This window comes from Haliotis rufescens, unplaced genomic scaffold (assembly GCF_023055435.1).
Source record: "Haliotis rufescens isolate VD_foot unplaced genomic scaffold, xgHalRufe1.0.p SCAF_1, whole genome shotgun sequence".
NCBI classification, from domain to species: Eukaryota; Metazoa; Mollusca; class Gastropoda; order Lepetellida; family Haliotidae; genus Haliotis; species Haliotis rufescens.
In genome coordinates, this window is record NW_025963779.1 from 12,651,582 (window position 1) to 12,660,632 (window position 9,051).

Genomic DNA, 9,051 nt, shown 5'->3' on the forward strand with positions numbered 1-9,051 from the left:
ACGAGAATATTATGCACTTATGATGTATGCCACATCGTTTGTGTTTGGTGTGTGTGTGTGTGTGTGTGTGTGTGTGTGTGTGTGTGTGTGTGTGTGTGTGTGTGTGTGTGTGTGTGTGTGTGTGTGTGTGTGTGTGTTGTATTGTTTTATAGTGTATGTAATGTCATTATGTCTCCTAAGTCGAGTACGGCCAAACCATTCTGCGTGCATGCTTTAAGTGACTCAAATTATACACGCCGCGAACACGACCAATGTCATCATATATCCCTTGTATTAATAGATGTATTTAATAATCTCTATGTTAACGGCGAGAGACTTGGGTAAGAAGCATTATTTGTCCTCTACACAAATCTCCAAATGATCAGAGTAATCCCACTGAACAAATCTGGTACGGTCTGACAAACTCATGATCATTAGGATGACAAATCTGGGATTCGAACAAGTGATCACACGATCCTGGTAAGGGATCCCTGTACGGCAAATAGCAGAACACCATGTACATTCTAGCGCTGATAAAGGTAAGAATACAGGTACCACATGCAAGTGGCAGTGAACCCCACTCACACACATGAACATGAATGAAGGCCCCTTGCACGCCAGACGCTGAAATCGATGGGCCCCACCTTGTAGACGGGACAGGGTGACAGAGGAACACCGGGCAGTAGCGTTTGCTGGCAATGATCCTCCACAAGTTGACGAACCTACAGTAACCACGCTGTGATCCTTTATAATTCACGGAAAAAAATCAGCCGTTCATAAAAATATACAAGTTCATGTTCTTCTTAGACCAAGATATGTAATACAATTTAAAAGTTTACTCATTTATTTACAAGTCTACATTTTGGATATGTGTGTCCTTAGCATCTGCAGTATACGTCATGAGGATATGTATTTTTGATGCATGACCTTATTAGGTCATCATAATTGTATTTGTAAAGGTATATTGTTGTTGAAAGGCGATGTTGTTACTTAGCAACCCTGTAATAGCAGACTCATGATAATTGATATGAAATATATACTCTGGTGTGTTTTGTACAACTATGTAGGTAAATAGAGTCTTGCTGATTGACATTTGAATCATTACTCATTATTATACACACCAACTTGGTATAGTAACATTGAATATAATCTTTGAAGTAATTTCTTCTTGATGTATGATAACGAATTCAAATTTGAAACGATTACTAACCTTATTATGACTACAAACCTTTTAAGCAAAACAACCTGAATCACTAACACAGTTATCATATAAAAACTAAGTATAACTAAATAATGTGCCTGACTGGAAAGTCATTACGCACAGGAACTGTTTCACATCACGGGTAGACCCGTCAAGATCCAGGGTAGAATAGGTCTTCAGCAACCCATGCTTGCCGTAAAAGGCGACTATCCTTGTAAGAGGCGACTAACGGGATCGGGTGGTCAGGCTCGCTGACTTGGTTGAAGCATGTCATCGATCCCAACTGCGTGGATCGATGCTCATGATATTAATAACTGGATAGTCTGGTCCAGACTCGATTATTTGCAGACAGCCGTCACATAGCTGGAATGTTGCTGAGTGCGGCGTTAAACAACAAACCAACCAACCAACTTCACGGGTAGAACAGCACTGGTACTAAAAGTACCGACAACAAAAGGTTAGACTACCAATAGATTGACAACATATTAACTCAGATACAGAGTGAACTTGTACAAATGTCCCCGTAGCAAACCTTCATGTTTAATCCACGGTATTGTTACGCAATACCTGATTGCAGATATGTTAAATAGATCAATAGCGATGAAAAAAGTGCAGAACTTGGTCTGATACCGTCCACAAAATTGTTGAAATTTAGCAAAAGTGTTTGTCTAATTAGCAGACCAACTGCTCCAATAATGTCAGAACAGAAATAATTCCGAAACAGGGTAACTTTATACCAAGGATCAATATATTGTCAATCCAGCTCAATCGTCCAATGAGGAATAATCGACGGGAATATATTGGCATGTTTATTTTTTTTTGTTATGATGAAGATAATAGCACGCATCACACCATTGCCACGTGACATTTTCGTTTATTCCAAATAAGGTGTCTAAATATGTTGATATTCTTTTCAACTGATAATATTAAATATTTGCAGAAGGATGACACGTATGGACAGATAGATGTAGATGTTTAAATTGATAGTAATTAATTAGGCTTGTTAATTCGTACGGGTTATTATAACATTGCATATCGGTTCCGCACTACGGGTGTCCCAGCCGCGTATGACCCCGCAATTCGCTGTACAGAGTTGTGTCCCTCGGGGACGTCAGAAACCATTGACGGTTTTTTCGAACCCCGGTTCGCCCCGATTATTTGTCTAGGTTTGTCTGCACCATACTCGTGCTCGTGGATTTCATCAAAGTGGTAAACATCTTAGACCTGCATTAGGGGGCACGAGTGGCCCAGTCGTCCAAGGCGCCGCGATTCGCAGTGTTGCGTCCCTTGGGCACGCCAGAAACCTATGATTGTGGGTTCGAATCCCGGTTCGCCCCGATTATGTTTCTAGGTTTTCCAGCACCATACCTGTGCTCGTGGGTTTCACCGAAGTGGTAAACGTCTGATACCTGCATCACTTCGGGCTTTCCTCCCACATTAAGCTGACACGTCGTGACATAACTGGAATACTGTTAAAAGCGGCGTTAAAATCAACTAAATTACTCACCTACGTGGCATGAACCCCCCTCAAGGTATGTTGACGAGTATAACCTCTCAGTTCAAAATATTTGTTCTGTACCTTAACTGCAAGTGTAGGATTTAATATAACTTTGAATAGATTTAAAGTGAATTGCATTTCCACCAGTGAAAGCTTAATGAGTTCACATTAGATGGATTATAGATAGCCAAATATAATTTTAGACAATGATACTTATTTATCAAACAATATATCATGGACATTTATGTATACCATCTATATTCACTGTTGTCTGATTATCACGGAATTAATGGAATCAAACATAAGCTGAATTGAGGTATGATATTGATCATTCACATTTTCCCCAAGAAGCATACACCTCGTGAGGCATGCATACCCCGGGAAGGATACACCTGGTCCGACATACCTACAACGGAGGGGATACACTTCATGATACATGCATTCTCAATTAAGGATAAACCTCGCAAAGCATCTTTAACCCTGGAAGGATATCCCTTAAGGTATTGATATCCCGAAAAGGGTCACACATGTCGAGCTATCCTGGGAGTGATACACGTCGGCAAACCCTCATACGACAGCAGGGATACATCTCGTCAGACATGCAAAGACAGGGTAGTATACCTCTCGTGAGACCTACCTACCCTGGGAGATATACACTTCGTGTGGCGTGAGTACCCTCGTGAGACATGCATTCCCCAGTAAGGCAAGCACATCCTGAAGAGGATACACCTCGTGAGACATACATTCCCCAGTAAGGCAAGCACATCCTGAAGAGGATACACCTCGTGAGACATGCATTCCCCAGTAAGGCAAGCACATCCTGAAGAGGATACACCTCGTGAGACATGCATTCCCCAGTAAGGCAAGCACATCCTGAAGAGGATACACCTCGTGAGACATGCATTCCCCAGTAAGGCAAGCACACCCTGAAGAGGATACACCTCGTGAGACATGCATTCCCCAGTAAGGCAAGCACATCCTGAAGAGGATACACCTCGTGAGACATACATTCCCCAGTAAGGCAAGCACATCCTGAAGAGGATACACCTCGTGAGACATGCATTCCCCAGTAAGGCAAGCACATCCTGAAGAGGATACACCTCGTGAGACATGCATTCCCCAGTAAGGCAAGCACATCCTGAAGAGGATACACCTCGTGAGACATGCATTCCCCAGTAAGGCAAGCACACCCTGAAGAGGATACACCTCGTGAGACATGCATTCCCCAGTAAGGCAAGCACATCCTGAAGAGGATACACCTCGTGAGACATACATTCCCCAGTAAGGCAAGCACATCCTGAAGAGGATACACCTCGTGAGACATGCATTCCCCAGTAAGGCAAGCACATCCTGAAGAGGATACACCTCGTGAGACATGCATTCCCCAGTAAGGCAAGCACATCCTGAAGAGGATACACCTCGTGAGACATGCATTCCCCGGTAAGGCAAGCACATCCTGAAGAGGATACACCTCGTGAGGCTTGCATTCCCCACTAAGGCAAGCACATTCTGAAGAGGATACACCTCGTGAGACATGCATTCCCCAGTAAGGCAAGCACATCCTGAAGAGGATACACCTCGTGAGACATGCATTCCCCAGTAAGGCAAGCACATTCTGAAGAGGATACACCTCGTGAGACATGTATTCCCCAGTAAGGCAAGCACATTCTGAAGAGAATACACCTCGTGAGGCTTGCATTCCCCAGTAAGGCAAGCACATTCTGAAGAGGATACACCTCGTGAGACATGCATTCCCCAGTAAGGCAAGCACATCCTGAAGAGGATACACCTCGTGAGACATGCATTCCCCAGTAAGGCAAGCACATCCTGAAGAGGATACACCTCGTGAGACATGCATTTCCCACTAAGGCAAGCACATTCTGAAGAGGATACACCTCGTGAGACATGCATTCCCCAGTAAGGCAAGCACATTCTGAAGAGGATACACCTCGTGAGGCTTGCATTCCCCAGTAAGGCAAGCACATCCTGAAGAGGATACACCTCGTGAGACATGCATTCCCCACTAAGGCAAGCACATTCTGAAGAGGATACACCTCGTGAGACATGCATTCCCCAGTAAGGCAAGCACATTCTGAAGAGGATACATCTCGTGAGACATGCATTCCCCAGTAAGGCAAGCACATCCTGAAGAGGATACACCTCGTGAGACATGCATTCCCCAGTAAGGCAAGCACATTCTGAAGAGGATACACCTCGTGAGGCTTGCATTTTCACGAGATGGCTGCACCTCATCAGACCTGCACATCCTGGGAAGGATACACCCCATTAGGAAGAAGATTTGATTGAAGTGTCTCGTGTTGCAAACTCAGTATCACAGAAGGTAGGTGTGTAGTTAGTCTGTCATACAGACTCTGAGACAAATATATCCAATACAGCCCATGCAAGTCTATAATGTTTGACAAGTCTAGATTACTGCAGTATCTGAAAATGAAGAAAGTTTCTGGACTCCTTTTTATATATTTCATAACTGTAAGTTAAAAACTGTTTCTTTGTTCATTTCAGAGAATAGATGTTAGTCTAGTGAGTAGTGTACAACACCCATCCGTACAGGCCTATGTCACACTAACTGTACAAAACGTTACTAAAATGTATTGCTAAGTGTTACATTGATACAAGCATATACATTGATATGGGTGAGTGAGTGAGTGGGTGAGTGAGTGAGTGAATGAATGAATGAATGAATAAAAAAATGTTTACATTATCTCCCTAGCACTATACTGATTCTGCTTTGCTCTTGGATTCCGTATTAGTCTCTTGAGAGATTTCGCGGGTGTTATCTTTTCCATTAATAAAGGTACTAGCTTCTGTAACGTAACTTGCATTGAAAGAAGAAACAAAAGAGTAGAAAACCATAAGTCTATCTTCGCCTGTAAGCTTTAGTAAGTAAAATGAAAACGTGTCCATCACATTTCTGTCTTCGCCATTGGCGTGTCATCAGCCGCCATTGTACGCTAGGTGACTTGAGTAGTAGAAGTAGGTGTACTGTGTGAAGGAACATGTGTCTGTTATTTGACTGACTATCACAAACTACTCTTTTCTTCCTGAAGAGTTTTCTCCTGGAGTCGATCGGTGTCGGCTAAACTGCGAACGTACAACATTACGTTGCAGTGAAAATAACACACAAAATAATTCTCCTATGGATTGTGCTCCAATAGTTAATTCAGTACTAAAAGTAAAATAAAGAACATACGACAGATTCAATATCGTTTTGCTTTACTTGGACATGAACATTCGATCGCACACAGTAGGCAACTCTTGAGTAGACATTTCCAGAAATCGGGAAGCGAGTCTGAAACAAAGGATGCATACGATCATATGTATGACGTGCAGGTTTATTGTATTATTTAGTCAATTCAATAATTCTCTAAAATGTTTATGATAAAAAACACACAAAAATGTTCTGAAACACAATCTCGGTCATTTGTTTTATGTTCGGTTGATTTCGACAATCACCTTTTGACTGTCTTATTGTCTTTACTGAAGAAGTTGTCTCTCCTATTTCAAGAGGTAACAGTGCCATGACACCATGATCAGTGTAGAATCTGTATATCGTCAACAACAGTATCTTTAACAATGCTGTTACCCGTAAAATCTTTTCTTACAGGTATTTTTCTTTAGTTTTATTAGTGTTATTTATTCGCTGATAAGGAATGATATGAACAGTAAATGCTTCATGATTATTTGTTCTGAAAGGTTATGTACAAGTACATCTAGGGCATGTTAATGTATACTGATTGTTTGGTATTCACTGCATTTGAAATGATGAGAGAATATTGTACCGCACCGCACCGCACCGCACCGCACCGCACCGCACCGCACAGCACAGCACAGCACAGCACCGCAGAGCACCGCGCCGCACAGCACAGCACCGCACCGCACCGCACCGCACAGCACAGCACAGCACAGCACCGCACTACACCACACAATATATACTGTGCAGATACAGCTTTTTGAAAAAAATGACCTGTGTGTGGTGTGATGCCACGTTAAAATAAAATTGTTAGACAAATGCAATTATTCGCAAAGCAGTTTCCGTTTTCTAGTCACGTTGTTTTTGTTGAACACATATCACCAGTGCGGTACCGTACAGAATACCCGAACACCAATGAAACTTCATGAATACATAAATATTCAGTACCCGTGATCAATATAGTATCTATTCTATATGGATTATATAGTATCAGTAGATCTGGTGCCGACATGATGGCAACACTCACAAGTTTCGCGAATGTTATTTTCTCCCATGATTTTGTTCTCTTCATTGCTTTGGAATCGAGTTCAAGTATAAATCCCCCTAAATCTTTGATGTTTAAATTGGTGTCTCCTCGGCCATGTATAAACTTATAATAATTATAATAATATGTAACATGTCCCTTGTTCTTTATGTATTTTATCCCTGGCACCGAAATTTTCAGCAATGTATTTAGTAATTTAATATTCGATTGGTAGGTTAAAAAGAAGAAAGTGAGTGAGAAGTGAGGGAGATGGTGGTCTTAGACGTTTACCACTTTGAAACCCACGAGCACAACCCCCTTGCCCCCCTATAAGGATAAATGTTACAACATATATCACATACTTATTGCAGCACTCTATCCAAAGTATTTGTTCCATGGACGATGCTCAGGTTCCGGGTAAGGAATTTGACCTCCGTGGCCGGGCTGGTGCTTGTGGGGCAAATGTTCGGGATAGGGCAAGTGATGTTCGGGATAGGGCAAGTGATGTTCGGGATAGGGCAAGTGATGTTCGGGATAGGGCAAGTGATGTTCGGGATATGGGATGATGTAGGCCATGGAAACACCCACCAAGACGAGCACAACAAGGAGTGCAAGAACAGCTTTCATTTTGAGGTTCCTGTGGAGACAAGAGAATAAACAGAAATCAAACAGAATGGTTGTAGCGTTTTTGCATAGGGTGTTCAAGCTATTTACCGAGGTTGATCGCCACACTTCGCGAACACTTGGTATCATCACTATGTGATAGTGATTCATTCAAACTGTAAAATCGACAATGCATTTAGCAGCGAACTTCGGCATCTTAAGCCACTGGGCCACCTTCGACCCTCTAGTATCCTTAAAGGCTGGTACAGTTAACATGTATTTCTTAATTCGTATCATGTACGATAAGATACTAACAGGTGAGTGAGTGAATTGGGTTTAACGCCGCCTTGGACATTGTTACAGTTATATAAAGGCGTGTCAGCTGGATGTGGGAGGAAAGCCCGAGAGCCAGATCTTAGACGTTTACCACTTTGGTGAAACCCACGTGCACAGGTATGGGGCTGACAAACCTGGACACATAATCGGGGCAAACCGGGATTCGAACCCACGATCATTGGTGTCTTGCGTGACCAAGGGACACAACTCTGTACAGCGAATTGCCGCGCCTAAGGCGGCTGGGACACCCGTACAGTGGAACATATATAAAATGTTATGATAACCAATACGAATAAACATACCTCATTAATTACTCTTAATTCAAATATCTACAAAGAAATCAGTCATTACATTTTATCTGTCCGTTCGTCCTTCGACAAGTATTTGATATCAGATGAAAACAATATCATGCATAGACACCTAGTTGGAATGATCGACAATGGTGTGATACGTGCCGTTGCCCTCACCAAAGCAACAACACAACAAAATCATTAACATGCCTAGATATTCCCGTCATCTTACACCATTATTCCTCACTGGACGGCTAAGCCGTATTGGCAATGTATTGATCGTTGGTATACAGTTACCCTGTTTGAATTAATTCTGTTCTGACAATATTGCAGGGATGGATTGCTAATTACGCAAACACTTTTGCTGAACCTGAACAGTTTTGTGGACGTATCAGGCATAAGATGAGTGATCAGTAGATGAGTGACTGAATTGGGTTTAACGCCGCCTTGGACATTGTTACAGTTATATCAAGGCGTGTCAGCTGGATGTGGGAGCAAAACCCGAAATGATGCAGGTCATAGATGTTTACCACTTTGGTGAAACCCACATGCACAGGTATGGTGCTGACAAACCTAGAAACATAGGGCGAATCTGGAGTTAGAACCCACAATGAAAGTTTTCTGGCGTGCCAAAGGAGATAAAATAATTAAATAACTTATGCCAATACAGTATAGAATTAGTGTAACCTAATACTCACCAAATCCAGACGAAGGTTGATTATGATTTGCCTTCAAATTCAGCTGCTTTATATAGAAATCCACTGAGGCGAAATGGGATAAAAACGCAATATTTTGATGTTGCAAGATTGATCACAAAGGCATTTTTTAGAACAGAACAACTATCACTCATTTTCTGTTAGCTCACCTAGCCCGCAGTCTGGTTATAGCATCAGACGTGATCGGGCATAT

At 42.2% G+C, this 9,051-nt stretch overlaps 1 long non-coding RNA gene across 1 annotated transcript; it reads right to left on the reverse strand.

Moving 5' to 3' along the window:
- Window positions 1-5,895: 5,895 nt before the first annotated feature.
- LOC124150330 lies at window positions 5,896-8,844 on the reverse strand. The gene is made up of 2 exons (XR_006863240.2): window positions 7,276-8,844; window positions 5,896-5,988 (listed from the first exon to the last, which is right to left on the reverse strand). It is a non-coding gene; the product is annotated as an uncharacterized LOC124150330 (long non-coding RNA).
- Window positions 8,845-9,051: the final 207 nt, after the last annotated feature.